The sequence below is a fragment of the Haliotis rufescens genome, unplaced genomic scaffold (genome assembly GCF_023055435.1).
Source record: "Haliotis rufescens isolate VD_foot unplaced genomic scaffold, xgHalRufe1.0.p SCAF_193, whole genome shotgun sequence".
Taxonomy (NCBI): Eukaryota; Metazoa; Mollusca; class Gastropoda; order Lepetellida; family Haliotidae; genus Haliotis; species Haliotis rufescens.
The window spans coordinates 131-13044 of NW_025963883.1; the positions used below are offsets into that span (position 1 = coordinate 131).

The 12914-nt window shown below is 44.4% G+C and overlaps 19 non-coding genes across 19 annotated transcripts; all 19 read left to right on the forward strand.

Moving 5' to 3' along the window:
- Positions 1 to 250: 250 nt before the first annotated feature.
- LOC125381713 lies at positions 251 to 414 on the forward strand. The gene has a single exon (XR_007221974.1). It is a non-coding gene; the product is annotated as a U1 spliceosomal RNA (small nuclear RNA).
- A 430-nt stretch (positions 415 to 844) lies between these two features.
- LOC125381815 lies at positions 845 to 1008 on the forward strand. Its single transcript, XR_007222073.1, has one exon. It is a non-coding gene; the product is annotated as a U1 spliceosomal RNA (small nuclear RNA).
- A 430-nt stretch (positions 1009 to 1438) lies between these two features.
- Positions 1439 to 1602, forward strand: LOC125381826. Its single transcript, XR_007222084.1, has one exon. It is a non-coding gene; the product is annotated as a U1 spliceosomal RNA (small nuclear RNA).
- A 430-nt stretch (positions 1603 to 2032) lies between these two features.
- Positions 2033 to 2196, forward strand: LOC125381837. Its single transcript, XR_007222095.1, has one exon. It is a non-coding gene; the product is annotated as a U1 spliceosomal RNA (small nuclear RNA).
- Positions 2197 to 2626: 430 nt separating this feature from the next.
- LOC125381845 lies at positions 2627 to 2790 on the forward strand. Its single transcript, XR_007222103.1, has one exon. It is a non-coding gene; the product is annotated as a U1 spliceosomal RNA (small nuclear RNA).
- Positions 2791 to 3220: 430 nt separating this feature from the next.
- Positions 3221 to 3384, forward strand: LOC125381718. Its single transcript, XR_007221978.1, has one exon. It is a non-coding gene; the product is annotated as a U1 spliceosomal RNA (small nuclear RNA).
- A 430-nt stretch (positions 3385 to 3814) lies between these two features.
- Positions 3815 to 3978, forward strand: LOC125381729. The gene has a single exon (XR_007221989.1). It is a non-coding gene; the product is annotated as a U1 spliceosomal RNA (small nuclear RNA).
- A 430-nt stretch (positions 3979 to 4408) lies between these two features.
- Positions 4409 to 4572, forward strand: LOC125381740. Its single transcript, XR_007222001.1, has one exon. It is a non-coding gene; the product is annotated as a U1 spliceosomal RNA (small nuclear RNA).
- Positions 4573 to 4999: 427 nt separating this feature from the next.
- Positions 5000 to 5163, forward strand: LOC125381751. The gene has a single exon (XR_007222012.1). It is a non-coding gene; the product is annotated as a U1 spliceosomal RNA (small nuclear RNA).
- Positions 5164 to 5593: 430 nt separating this feature from the next.
- On the forward strand, positions 5594 to 5757 carry LOC125381762. The gene has a single exon (XR_007222023.1). It is a non-coding gene; the product is annotated as a U1 spliceosomal RNA (small nuclear RNA).
- A 430-nt stretch (positions 5758 to 6187) lies between these two features.
- Positions 6188 to 6351, forward strand: LOC125381773. Its single transcript, XR_007222034.1, has one exon. It is a non-coding gene; the product is annotated as a U1 spliceosomal RNA (small nuclear RNA).
- A 433-nt stretch (positions 6352 to 6784) lies between these two features.
- LOC125381784 lies at positions 6785 to 6948 on the forward strand. Its single transcript, XR_007222045.1, has one exon. It is a non-coding gene; the product is annotated as a U1 spliceosomal RNA (small nuclear RNA).
- Positions 6949 to 7381: 433 nt separating this feature from the next.
- Positions 7382 to 7545, forward strand: LOC125381795. The gene has a single exon (XR_007222056.1). It is a non-coding gene; the product is annotated as a U1 spliceosomal RNA (small nuclear RNA).
- A 430-nt stretch (positions 7546 to 7975) lies between these two features.
- Positions 7976 to 8139, forward strand: LOC125381806. Its single transcript, XR_007222067.1, has one exon. It is a non-coding gene; the product is annotated as a U1 spliceosomal RNA (small nuclear RNA).
- A 430-nt stretch (positions 8140 to 8569) lies between these two features.
- LOC125381814 lies at positions 8570 to 8733 on the forward strand. Its single transcript, XR_007222072.1, has one exon. It is a non-coding gene; the product is annotated as a U1 spliceosomal RNA (small nuclear RNA).
- Positions 8734 to 9163: 430 nt separating this feature from the next.
- Positions 9164 to 9327, forward strand: LOC125381816. The gene has a single exon (XR_007222074.1). It is a non-coding gene; the product is annotated as a U1 spliceosomal RNA (small nuclear RNA).
- A 430-nt stretch (positions 9328 to 9757) lies between these two features.
- On the forward strand, positions 9758 to 9921 carry LOC125381817. The gene has a single exon (XR_007222075.1). It is a non-coding gene; the product is annotated as a U1 spliceosomal RNA (small nuclear RNA).
- A 430-nt stretch (positions 9922 to 10351) lies between these two features.
- Positions 10352 to 10515, forward strand: LOC125381818. The gene has a single exon (XR_007222076.1). It is a non-coding gene; the product is annotated as a U1 spliceosomal RNA (small nuclear RNA).
- Positions 10516 to 10945: 430 nt separating this feature from the next.
- On the forward strand, positions 10946 to 11109 carry LOC125381819. The gene has a single exon (XR_007222077.1). It is a non-coding gene; the product is annotated as a U1 spliceosomal RNA (small nuclear RNA).
- The last annotated feature ends 1805 nt before the right edge of the window (positions 11110 to 12914 follow it).

Genomic DNA, 12914 nt, shown 5'->3' on the forward strand with positions numbered 1-12914 from the left:
GTTACCTCCCCTGGGTACCTGGCGCAAGGTGCATGTCTATGCAGCCTAAAATGCAAATAAAGCCATTTCCGTCTCGTTCTTCCTACCAATAATCTTTGCATAAAGCGAACGGGTGAATGTAGTGCCATGTACAGGGAAGTATAAAAATGTTTGAACTGAAATGGAATATATGTGAAGTTTTGCTTACAAGACACCTGAATGAGGTGATGTGTATGTTTGTAGTGATGGTTAGGAAGCTGCAGTTTCAGGCATACTTACCTGGCACAGGCTTAACAGTGATCCGCAAGGCTGTGGGCCCGGGGCGAGACCTTTCCATTGCACATCGGCTTGGTTGACCCCTGCGATCATCCCAAATGTGGACGACTCGGGTGCGCAATTTATAAGTGTGGGGGACTGCGTTCGCGCTCTCCCCTGGAAAAAACAATCAAAAATAGAAATGCCTTTTTTTCATTCTGTTTGTCTATCATGACATGTTCAGTTGTTGTTGTTGTTGTTGTTGTTGTTGTTGTTGTTGATGATGATGTGTTTATTTTGCTGAGTAGCTCCCAAGGAGAAAGATAGGACCCGGAAGGAAACTTGGGTGTTGACATGGAAGTTACCTCCCCTGGGTACCTGGCGCAAGGTGCATGTCTATGCAGCCTAAAATGCAAATAAAGCCATTTCCGTCTCGTTCTTCCTACCAATAATCTTTGCATAAAGCGAACGGGTGAATGTAGTGCCATGTACAGGGAAGTATAAAAATGTTTGAACTGAAATGGAATATATGTGAAGTTTTGCTTACAAGACACCTGAATGAGGTGATGTGTATGTTTGTAGTGATGGTTAGGAAGCTGCAGTTTCAGGCATACTTACCTGGCACAGGCTTAACAGTGATCCGCAAGGCTGTGGGCCCGGGGCGAGACCTTTCCATTGCACATCGGCTTGGTTGACCCCTGCGATCATCCCAAATGTGGACGACTCGGGTGCGCAATTTATAAGTGTGGGGGACTGCGTTCGCGCTCTCCCCTGGAAAAAACAATCAAAAATAGAAATGCCTTTTTTTCATTCTGTTTGTCTATCATGACATGTTCAGTTGTTGTTGTTGTTGTTGTTGTTGTTGTTGTTGTTGATGATGATGTGTTTATTTTGCTGAGTAGCTCCCAAGGAGAAAGATAGGACCCGGAAGGAAACTTGGGTGTTGACATGGAAGTTACCTCCCCTGGGTACCTGGCGCAAGGTGCATGTCTATGCAGCCTAAAATGCAAATAAAGCCATTTCCGTCTCGTTCTTCCTACCAATAATCTTTGCATAAAGCGAACGGGTGAATGTAGTGCCATGTACAGGGAAGTATAAAAATGTTTGAACTGAAATGGAATATATGTGAAGTTTTGCTTACAAGACACCTGAATGAGGTGATGTGTATGTTTGTAGTGATGGTTAGGAAGCTGCAGTTTCAGGCATACTTACCTGGCACAGGCTTAACAGTGATCCGCAAGGCTGTGGGCCCGGGGCGAGACCTTTCCATTGCACATCGGCTTGGTTGACCCCTGCGATCATCCCAAATGTGGACGACTCGGGTGCGCAATTTATAAGTGTGGGGGACTGCGTTCGCGCTCTCCCCTGGAAAAAACAATCAAAAATAGAAATGCCTTTTTTTCATTCTGTTTGTCTATCATGACATGTTCAGTTGTTGTTGTTGTTGTTGTTGTTGTTGTTGTTGTTGATGATGATGTGTTTATTTTGCTGAGTAGCTCCCAAGGAGAAAGATAGGACCCGGAAGGAAACTTGGGTGTTGACATGGAAGTTACCTCCCCTGGGTACCTGGCGCAAGGTGCATGTCTATGCAGCCTAAAATGCAAATAAAGCCATTTCCGTCTCGTTCTTCCTACCAATAATCTTTGCATAAAGCGAACGGGTGAATGTAGTGCCATGTACAGGGAAGTATAAAAATGTTTGAACTGAAATGGAATATATGTGAAGTTTTGCTTACAAGACACCTGAATGAGGTGATGTGTATGTTTGTAGTGATGGTTAGGAAGCTGCAGTTTCAGGCATACTTACCTGGCACAGGCTTAACAGTGATCCGCAAGGCTGTGGGCCCGGGGCGAGACCTTTCCATTGCACATCGGCTTGGTTGACCCCTGCGATCATCCCAAATGTGGACGACTCGGGTGCGCAATTTATAAGTGTGGGGGACTGCGTTCGCGCTCTCCCCTGGAAAAAACAATCAAAAATAGAAATGCCTTTTTTTCATTCTGTTTGTCTATCATGACATGTTCAGTTGTTGTTGTTGTTGTTGTTGTTGTTGTTGTTGTTGATGATGATGTGTTTATTTTGCTGAGTAGCTCCCAAGGAGAAAGATAGGACCCGGAAGGAAACTTGGGTGTTGACATGGAAGTTACCTCCCCTGGGTACCTGGCGCAAGGTGCATGTCTATGCAGCCTAAAATGCAAATAAAGCCATTTCCGTCTCGTTCTTCCTACCAATAATCTTTGCATAAAGCGAACGGGTGAATGTAGTGCCATGTACAGGGAAGTATAAAAATGTTTGAACTGAAATGGAATATATGTGAAGTTTTGCTTACAAGACACCTGAATGAGGTGATGTGTATGTTTGTAGTGATGGTTAGGAAGCTGCAGTTTCAGGCATACTTACCTGGCACAGGCTTAACAGTGATCCGCAAGGCTGTGGGCCCGGGGCGAGACCTTTCCATTGCACATCGGCTTGGTTGACCCCTGCGATCATCCCAAATGTGGACGACTCGGGTGCGCAATTTATAAGTGTGGGGGACTGCGTTCGCGCTCTCCCCTGGAAAAAACAATCAAAAATAGAAATGCCTTTTTTTCATTCTGTTTGTCTATCATGACATGTTCAGTTGTTGTTGTTGTTGTTGTTGTTGTTGTTGTTGTTGATGATGATGTGTTTATTTTGCTGAGTAGCTCCCAAGGAGAAAGATAGGACCCGGAAGGAAACTTGGGTGTTGACATGGAAGTTACCTCCCCTGGGTACCTGGCGCAAGGTGCATGTCTATGCAGCCTAAAATGCAAATAAAGCCATTTCCGTCTCGTTCTTCCTACCAATAATCTTTGCATAAAGCGAACGGGTGAATGTAGTGCCATGTACAGGGAAGTATAAAAATGTTTGAACTGAAATGGAATATATGTGAAGTTTTGCTTACAAGACACCTGAATGAGGTGATGTGTATGTTTGTAGTGATGGTTAGGAAGCTGCAGTTTCAGGCATACTTACCTGGCACAGGCTTAACAGTGATCCGCAAGGCTGTGGGCCCGGGGCGAGACCTTTCCATTGCACATCGGCTTGGTTGACCCCTGCGATCATCCCAAATGTGGACGACTCGGGTGCGCAATTTATAAGTGTGGGGGACTGCGTTCGCGCTCTCCCCTGGAAAAAACAATCAAAAATAGAAATGCCTTTTTTTCATTCTGTTTGTCTATCATGACATGTTCAGTTGTTGTTGTTGTTGTTGTTGTTGTTGTTGTTGTTGATGATGATGTGTTTATTTTGCTGAGTAGCTCCCAAGGAGAAAGATAGGACCCGGAAGGAAACTTGGGTGTTGACATGGAAGTTACCTCCCCTGGGTACCTGGCGCAAGGTGCATGTCTATGCAGCCTAAAATGCAAATAAAGCCATTTCCGTCTCGTTCTTCCTACCAATAATCTTTGCATAAAGCGAACGGGTGAATGTAGTGCCATGTACAGGGAAGTATAAAAATGTTTGAACTGAAATGGAATATATGTGAAGTTTTGCTTACAAGACACCTGAATGAGGTGATGTGTATGTTTGTAGTGATGGTTAGGAAGCTGCAGTTTCAGGCATACTTACCTGGCACAGGCTTAACAGTGATCCGCAAGGCTGTGGGCCCGGGGCGAGACCTTTCCATTGCACATCGGCTTGGTTGACCCCTGCGATCATCCCAAATGTGGACGACTCGGGTGCGCAATTTATAAGTGTGGGGGACTGCGTTCGCGCTCTCCCCTGGAAAAAACAATCAAAAATAGAAATGCCTTTTTTTCATTCTGTTTGTCTATCATGACATGTTCAGTTGTTGTTGTTGTTGTTGTTGTTGTTGTTGTTGTTGATGATGATGTGTTTATTTTGCTGAGTAGCTCCCAAGGAGAAAGATAGGACCCGGAAGGAAACTTGGGTGTTGACATGGAAGTTACCTCCCCTGGGTACCTGGCGCAAGGTGCATGTCTATGCAGCCTAAAATGCAAATAAAGCCATTTCCGTCTCGTTCTTCCTACCAATAATCTTTGCATAAAGCGAACGGGTGAATGTAGTGCCATGTACAGGGAAGTATAAAAATGTTTGAACTGAAATGGAATATATGTGAAGTTTTGCTTACAAGACACCTGAATGAGGTGATGTGTATGTTTGTAGTGATGGTTAGGAAGCTGCAGTTTCAGGCATACTTACCTGGCACAGGCTTAACAGTGATCCGCAAGGCTGTGGGCCCGGGGCGAGACCTTTCCATTGCACATCGGCTTGGTTGACCCCTGCGATCATCCCAAATGTGGACGACTCGGGTGCGCAATTTATAAGTGTGGGGGACTGCGTTCGCGCTCTCCCCTGGAAAAAACAATCAAAAATAGAAATGCCTTTTTTTCATTCTGTTTGTCTATCATGACATGTTCAGTTGTTGTTGTTGTTGTTGTTGTTGTTGTTGTTGATGATGATGTGTTTATTTTGCTGAGTAGCTCCCAAGGAGAAAGATAGGACCCGGAAGGAAACTTGGGTGTTGACATGGAAGTTACCTCCCCTGGGTACCTGGCGCAAGGTGCATGTCTATGCAGCCTAAAATGCAAATAAAGCCATTTCCGTCTCGTTCTTCCTACCAATAATCTTTGCATAAAGCGAACGGGTGAATGTAGTGCCATGTACAGGGAAGTATAAAAATGTTTGAACTGAAATGGAATATATGTGAAGTTTTGCTTACAAGACACCTGAATGAGGTGATGTGTATGTTTGTAGTGATGGTTAGGAAGCTGCAGTTTCAGGCATACTTACCTGGCACAGGCTTAACAGTGATCCGCAAGGCTGTGGGCCCGGGGCGAGACCTTTCCATTGCACATCGGCTTGGTTGACCCCTGCGATCATCCCAAATGTGGACGACTCGGGTGCGCAATTTATAAGTGTGGGGGACTGCGTTCGCGCTCTCCCCTGGAAAAAACAATCAAAAATAGAAATGCCTTTTTTTCATTCTGTTTGTCTATCATGACATGTTCAGTTGTTGTTGTTGTTGTTGTTGTTGTTGTTGTTGTTGATGATGATGTGTTTATTTTGCTGAGTAGCTCCCAAGGAGAAAGATAGGACCCGGAAGGAAACTTGGGTGTTGACATGGAAGTTACCTCCCCTGGGTACCTGGCGCAAGGTGCATGTCTATGCAGCCTAAAATGCAAATAAAGCCATTTCCGTCTCGTTCTTCCTACCAATAATCTTTGCATAAAGCGAACGGGTGAATGTAGTGCCATGTACAGGGAAGTATAAAAATGTTTGAACTGAAATGGAATATATGTGAAGTTTTGCTTACAAGACACCTGAATGAGGTGATGTGTATGTTTGTAGTGATGGTTAGGAAGCTGCAGTTTCAGGCATACTTACCTGGCACAGGCTTAACAGTGATCCGCAAGGCTGTGGGCCCGGGGCGAGACCTTTCCATTGCACATCGGCTTGGTTGACCCCTGCGATCATCCCAAATGTGGACGACTCGGGTGCGCAATTTATAAGTGTGGGGGACTGCGTTCGCGCTCTCCCCTGGAAAAAACAATCAAAAATAGAAATGCCTTTTTTTCATTCTGTTTGTCTATCATGACATGTTCAGTTGTTGTTGTTGTTGTTGTTGTTGTTGTTGTTGTTGATGATGATGTGTTTATTTTGCTGAGTAGCTCCCAAGGAGAAAGATAGGACCCGGAAGGAAACTTGGGTGTTGACATGGAAGTTACCTCCCCTGGGTACCTGGCGCAAGGTGCATGTCTATGCAGCCTAAAATGCAAATAAAGCCATTTCCGTCTCGTTCTTCCTACCAATAATCTTTGCATAAAGCGAACGGGTGAATGTAGTGCCATGTACAGGGAAGTATAAAAATGTTTGAACTGAAATGGAATATATGTGAAGTTTTGCTTACAAGACACCTGAATGAGGTGATGTGTATGTTTGTAGTGATGGTTAGGAAGCTGCAGTTTCAGGCATACTTACCTGGCACAGGCTTAACAGTGATCCGCAAGGCTGTGGGCCCGGGGCGAGACCTTTCCATTGCACATCGGCTTGGTTGACCCCTGCGATCATCCCAAATGTGGACGACTCGGGTGCGCAATTTATAAGTGTGGGGGACTGCGTTCGCGCTCTCCCCTGGAAAAAACAATCAAAAATAGAAATGCCTTTTTTTCATTCTGTTTGTCTATCATGACATGTTCAGTTGTTGTTGTTGTTGTTGTTGTTGTTGTTGTTGTTGTTGATGATGATGTGTTTATTTTGCTGAGTAGCTCCCAAGGAGAAAGATAGGACCCGGAAGGAAACTTGGGTGTTGACATGGAAGTTACCTCCCCTGGGTACCTGGCGCAAGGTGCATGTCTATGCAGCCTAAAATGCAAATAAAGCCATTTCCGTCTCGTTCTTCCTACCAATAATCTTTGCATAAAGCGAACGGGTGAATGTAGTGCCATGTACAGGGAAGTATAAAAATGTTTGAACTGAAATGGAATATATGTGAAGTTTTGCTTACAAGACACCTGAATGAGGTGATGTGTATGTTTGTAGTGATGGTTAGGAAGCTGCAGTTTCAGGCATACTTACCTGGCACAGGCTTAACAGTGATCCGCAAGGCTGTGGGCCCGGGGCGAGACCTTTCCATTGCACATCGGCTTGGTTGACCCCTGCGATCATCCCAAATGTGGACGACTCGGGTGCGCAATTTATAAGTGTGGGGGACTGCGTTCGCGCTCTCCCCTGGAAAAAACAATCAAAAATAGAAATGCCTTTTTTTCATTCTGTTTGTCTATCATGACATGTTCAGTTGTTGTTGTTGTTGTTGTTGTTGTTGTTGTTGTTGTTGATGATGATGTGTTTATTTTGCTGAGTAGCTCCCAAGGAGAAAGATAGGACCCGGAAGGAAACTTGGGTGTTGACATGGAAGTTACCTCCCCTGGGTACCTGGCGCAAGGTGCATGTCTATGCAGCCTAAAATGCAAATAAAGCCATTTCCGTCTCGTTCTTCCTACCAATAATCTTTGCATAAAGCGAACGGGTGAATGTAGTGCCATGTACAGGGAAGTATAAAAATGTTTGAACTGAAATGGAATATATGTGAAGTTTTGCTTACAAGACACCTGAATGAGGTGATGTGTATGTTTGTAGTGATGGTTAGGAAGCTGCAGTTTCAGGCATACTTACCTGGCACAGGCTTAACAGTGATCCGCAAGGCTGTGGGCCCGGGGCGAGACCTTTCCATTGCACATCGGCTTGGTTGACCCCTGCGATCATCCCAAATGTGGACGACTCGGGTGCGCAATTTATAAGTGTGGGGGACTGCGTTCGCGCTCTCCCCTGGAAAAAACAATCAAAAATAGAAATGCCTTTTTTTCATTCTGTTTGTCTATCATGACATGTTCAGTTGTTGTTGTTGTTGTTGTTGTTGTTGTTGTTGTTGATGATGATGTGTTTATTTTGCTGAGTAGCTCCCAAGGAGAAAGATAGGACCCGGAAGGAAACTTGGGTGTTGACATGGAAGTTACCTCCCCTGGGTACCTGGCGCAAGGTGCATGTCTATGCAGCCTAAAATGCAAATAAAGCCATTTCCGTCTCGTTCTTCCTACCAATAATCTTTGCATAAAGCGAACGGGTGAATGTAGTGCCATGTACAGGGAAGTATAAAAATGTTTGAACTGAAATGGAATATATGTGAAGTTTTGCTTACAAGACACCTGAATGAGGTGATGTGTATGTTTGTAGTGATGGTTAGGAAGCTGCAGTTTCAGGCATACTTACCTGGCACAGGCTTAACAGTGATCCGCAAGGCTGTGGGCCCGGGGCGAGACCTTTCCATTGCACATCGGCTTGGTTGACCCCTGCGATCATCCCAAATGTGGACGACTCGGGTGCGCAATTTATAAGTGTGGGGGACTGCGTTCGCGCTCTCCCCTGGAAAAAACAATCAAAAATAGAAATGCCTTTTTTTCATTCTGTTTGTCTATCATGACATGTTCAGTTGTTGTTGTTGTTGTTGTTGTTGTTGTTGTTGTTGATGATGATGTGTTTATTTTGCTGAGTAGCTCCCAAGGAGAAAGATAGGACCCGGAAGGAAACTTGGGTGTTGACATGGAAGTTACCTCCCCTGGGTACCTGGCGCAAGGTGCATGTCTATGCAGCCTAAAATGCAAATAAAGCCATTTCCGTCTCGTTCTTCCTACCAATAATCTTTGCATAAAGCGAACGGGTGAATGTAGTGCCATGTACAGGGAAGTATAAAAATGTTTGAACTGAAATGGAATATATGTGAAGTTTTGCTTACAAGACACCTGAATGAGGTGATGTGTATGTTTGTAGTGATGGTTAGGAAGCTGCAGTTTCAGGCATACTTACCTGGCACAGGCTTAACAGTGATCCGCAAGGCTGTGGGCCCGGGGCGAGACCTTTCCATTGCACATCGGCTTGGTTGACCCCTGCGATCATCCCAAATGTGGACGACTCGGGTGCGCAATTTATAAGTGTGGGGGACTGCGTTCGCGCTCTCCCCTGGAAAAAACAATCAAAAATAGAAATGCCTTTTTTTCATTCTGTTTGTCTATCATGACATGTTCAGTTGTTGTTGTTGTTGTTGTTGTTGTTGTTGTTGTTGATGATGATGTGTTTATTTTGCTGAGTAGCTCCCAAGGAGAAAGATAGGACCCGGAAGGAAACTTGGGTGTTGACATGGAAGTTACCTCCCCTGGGTACCTGGCGCAAGGTGCATGTCTATGCAGCCTAAAATGCAAATAAAGCCATTTCCGTCTCGTTCTTCCTACCAATAATCTTTGCATAAAGCGAACGGGTGAATGTAGTGCCATGTACAGGGAAGTATAAAAATGTTTGAACTGAAATGGAATATATGTGAAGTTTTGCTTACAAGACACCTGAATGAGGTGATGTGTATGTTTGTAGTGATGGTTAGGAAGCTGCAGTTTCAGGCATACTTACCTGGCACAGGCTTAACAGTGATCCGCAAGGCTGTGGGCCCGGGGCGAGACCTTTCCATTGCACATCGGCTTGGTTGACCCCTGCGATCATCCCAAATGTGGACGACTCGGGTGCGCAATTTATAAGTGTGGGGGACTGCGTTCGCGCTCTCCCCTGGAAAAAACAATCAAAAATAGAAATGCCTTTTTTTCATTCTGTTTGTCTATCATGACATGTTCAGTTGTTGTTGTTGTTGTTGTTGTTGTTGTTGTTGTTGATGATGATGTGTTTATTTTGCTGAGTAGCTCCCAAGGAGAAAGATAGGACCCGGAAGGAAACTTGGGTGTTGACATGGAAGTTACCTCCCCTGGGTACCTGGCGCAAGGTGCATGTCTATGCAGCCTAAAATGCAAATAAAGCCATTTCCGTCTCGTTCTTCCTACCAATAATCTTTGCATAAAGCGAACGGGTGAATGTAGTGCCATGTACAGGGAAGTATAAAAATGTTTGAACTGAAATGGAATATATGTGAAGTTTTGCTTACAAGACACCTGAATGAGGTGATGTGTATGTTTGTAGTGATGGTTAGGAAGCTGCAGTTTCAGGCATACTTACCTGGCACAGGCTTAACAGTGATCCGCAAGGCTGTGGGCCCGGGGCGAGACCTTTCCATTGCACATCGGCTTGGTTGACCCCTGCGATCATCCCAAATGTGGACGACTCGGGTGCGCAATTTATAAGTGTGGGGGACTGCGTTCGCGCTCTCCCCTGGAAAAAACAATCAAAAATAGAAATGCCTTTTTTTCATTCTGTTTGTCTATCATGACATGTTCAGTTGTTGTTGTTGTTGTTGTTGTTGTTGTTGTTGTTGATGATGATGTGTTTATTTTGCTGAGTAGCTCCCAAGGAGAAAGATAGGACCCGGAAGGAAACTTGGGTGTTGACATGGAAGTTACCTCCCCTGGGTACCTGGCGCAAGGTGCATGTCTATGCAGCCTAAAATGCAAATAAAGCCATTTCCGTCTCGTTCTTCCTACCAATAATCTTTGCATAAAGCGAACGGGTGAATGTAGTGCCATGTACAGGGAAGTATAAAAATGTTTGAACTGAAATGGAATATATGTGAAGTTTTGCTTACAAGACACCTGAATGAGGTGATGTGTATGTTTGTAGTGATGGTTAGGAAGCTGCAGTTTCAGGCATACTTACCTGGCACAGGCTTAACAGTGATCCGCAAGGCTGTGGGCCCGGGGCGAGACCTTTCCATTGCACATCGGCTTGGTTGACCCCTGCGATCATCCCAAATGTGGACGACTCGGGTGCGCAATTTATAAGTGTGGGGGACTGCGTTCGCGCTCTCCCCTGGAAAAAACAATCAAAAATAGAAATGCCTTTTTTTCATTCTGTTTGTCTATCATGACATGTTCAGTTGTTGTTGTTGTTGTTGTTGTTGTTGTTGTTGTTGATGATGATGTGTTTATTTTGCTGAGTAGCTCCCAAGGAGAAAGATAGGACCCGGAAGGAAACTTGGGTGTTGACATGGAAGTTACCTCCCCTGGGTACCTGGCGCAAGGTGCATGTCTATGCAGCCTAAAATGCAAATAAAGCCATTTCCGTCTCGTTCTTCCTACCAATAATCTTTGCATAAAGCGAACGGGTGAATGTAGTGCCATGTACAGGGAAGTATAAAAATGTTTGAACTGAAATGGAATATATGTGAAGTTTTGCTTACAAGACACCTGAATGAGGTGATGTGTATGTTTGTAGTGATGGTTAGGAAGCTGCAGTTTCAGGCATACTTACCTGGCACAGGCTTAACAGTGATCCGCAAGGCTGTGGGCCCGGGGCGAGACCTTTCCATTGCACATCGGCTTGGTTGACCCCTGCGATCATCCCAAATGTGGACGACTCGGGTGCGCAATTTATAAGTGTGGGGGACTGCGTTCGCGCTCTCCCCTGGAAAAAACAATCAAAAATAGAAATGCCTTTTTTTCATTCTGTTTGTCTATCATGACATGTTCAGTTGTTGTTGTTGTTGTTGTTGTTGTTGTTGTTGTTGATGATGATGTGTTTATTTTGCTGAGTAGCTCCCAAGGAGAAAGATAGGACCCGGAAGGAAACTTGGGTGTTGACATGGAAGTTACCTCCCCTGGGTACCTGGCGCAAGGTGCATGTCTATGCAGCCTAAAATGCAAATAAAGCCATTTCCGTCTCGTTCTTCCTACCAATAATCTTTGCATAAAGCGAACGGGTGAATGTAGTGCCATGTACAGGGAAGTATAAAAATGTTTGAACTGAAATGGAATATATGTGAAGTTTTGCTTACAAGACACCTGAATGAGGTGATGTGTATGTTTGTAGTGATGGTTAGGAAGCTGCAGTTTCAGGCTAAGAATGCTGCCTTGAGGGGTGCCGTTTTCCAGGGGACACTGCTCTGATAAGGCCTGGTCTATACCCACTGTAATTTTGCGGTTTTGGAGGAAGCTTTGGATGTAGTTTACGATTTGACCTTTAAGTCCTATTTTTTTAAGTTTTTGGATTAATCCGTTATGCCATACCATATCAAAGGCTTTAGAGAAGTCCAGAAAGATGCCTGTTGTGTATTGTTTGTTTAGTTGACCGGTTTTAATATCCTGTTCGAGACGAGCGAGGTTATCTAGGGTGGAGCGGCCAGGAGTGAAACCGCTTTGATCTGAGTTTATTATGTTATTTTGAGATAGATAGTGTTGAAGTCTATTTTTGGCCATGGATTCCATTACTTTGCAAAGGTTGGAAGTAAGAGAGATTGGTCTATAAGAGTTAGCTTGGTTGGTTGGTTTACCGGGTTTGGGAATAGGTATGATTAGCGCCTCTTTCCAGGGGGTTGGTACATGGCCTTTTATGTAGATTAGGTTATATAGTTTGAGTAGTGTCTGGAGTAATTTAGGGGGGAGTTTTTTTAATATTTGGTAGGAGGTTAGGTCTAGTCCTGGGGCTGTTCCCTTTTTCCTATTTTGGAGTACATAATTGAGTTCTTCTATTGTGTACGGCTGATTTATTTCTAGGGCGTCATTATTTGGGTCTTGGCTAGGTTTGGTTTCTGTTTTAAGTTTTAGTTGGAATTTGTCACTGAAATTGTTATTACTGCTTGTGGCCGAAAAGTGGTTTGCTAGGTTGTCTGCTTTTTCGCTAGGGGTTGTTGAGTTATTTATGTTAGGTGTCTTTTGGTGACGTTTTAGGCCTCTAACGGCGTGGATTTTACGCCAGACCGTTCTGGCGTCTGTACGGTTGTTTAATCCCTCACAGAATTTTTTCCAGTCTCTAGTTTTTGCTATTTTAACTAGGTTTTGTACCTGGTGGTTTAGTTGGTGAGCTACTGGTATGTGGTTATGGTCGCGTTTGGCTCCGAAAAAACGACAGGAATAGTATTCAAACACAAAAATATGAGACGGGCCTCCCCTCTCCTCAAACTAAACAATAAACCAATCATATTTCAAAAGCAAACTAAATTCCTAGGTCTAATCTTCGACGAGCATCTCTCCTGGGATGCTCACGTCCAAAACCTAACCACCAGATGTAGCAAAGATCTAAACACACTAAGATGCCTAACCGGCTCCAACTGGGGAGCCTCTAAAGATACCCTCCTCAGCCTCTACACATCCCTAATCAGATCTAAACTAGACTACGGCTGTGCCATATACGATACCCTAAACGAAACCCTAACCAAAAAACTAGATTCAATACAATATCAAGCCCTCAAACTAGTAACACGTACTCAACATGGC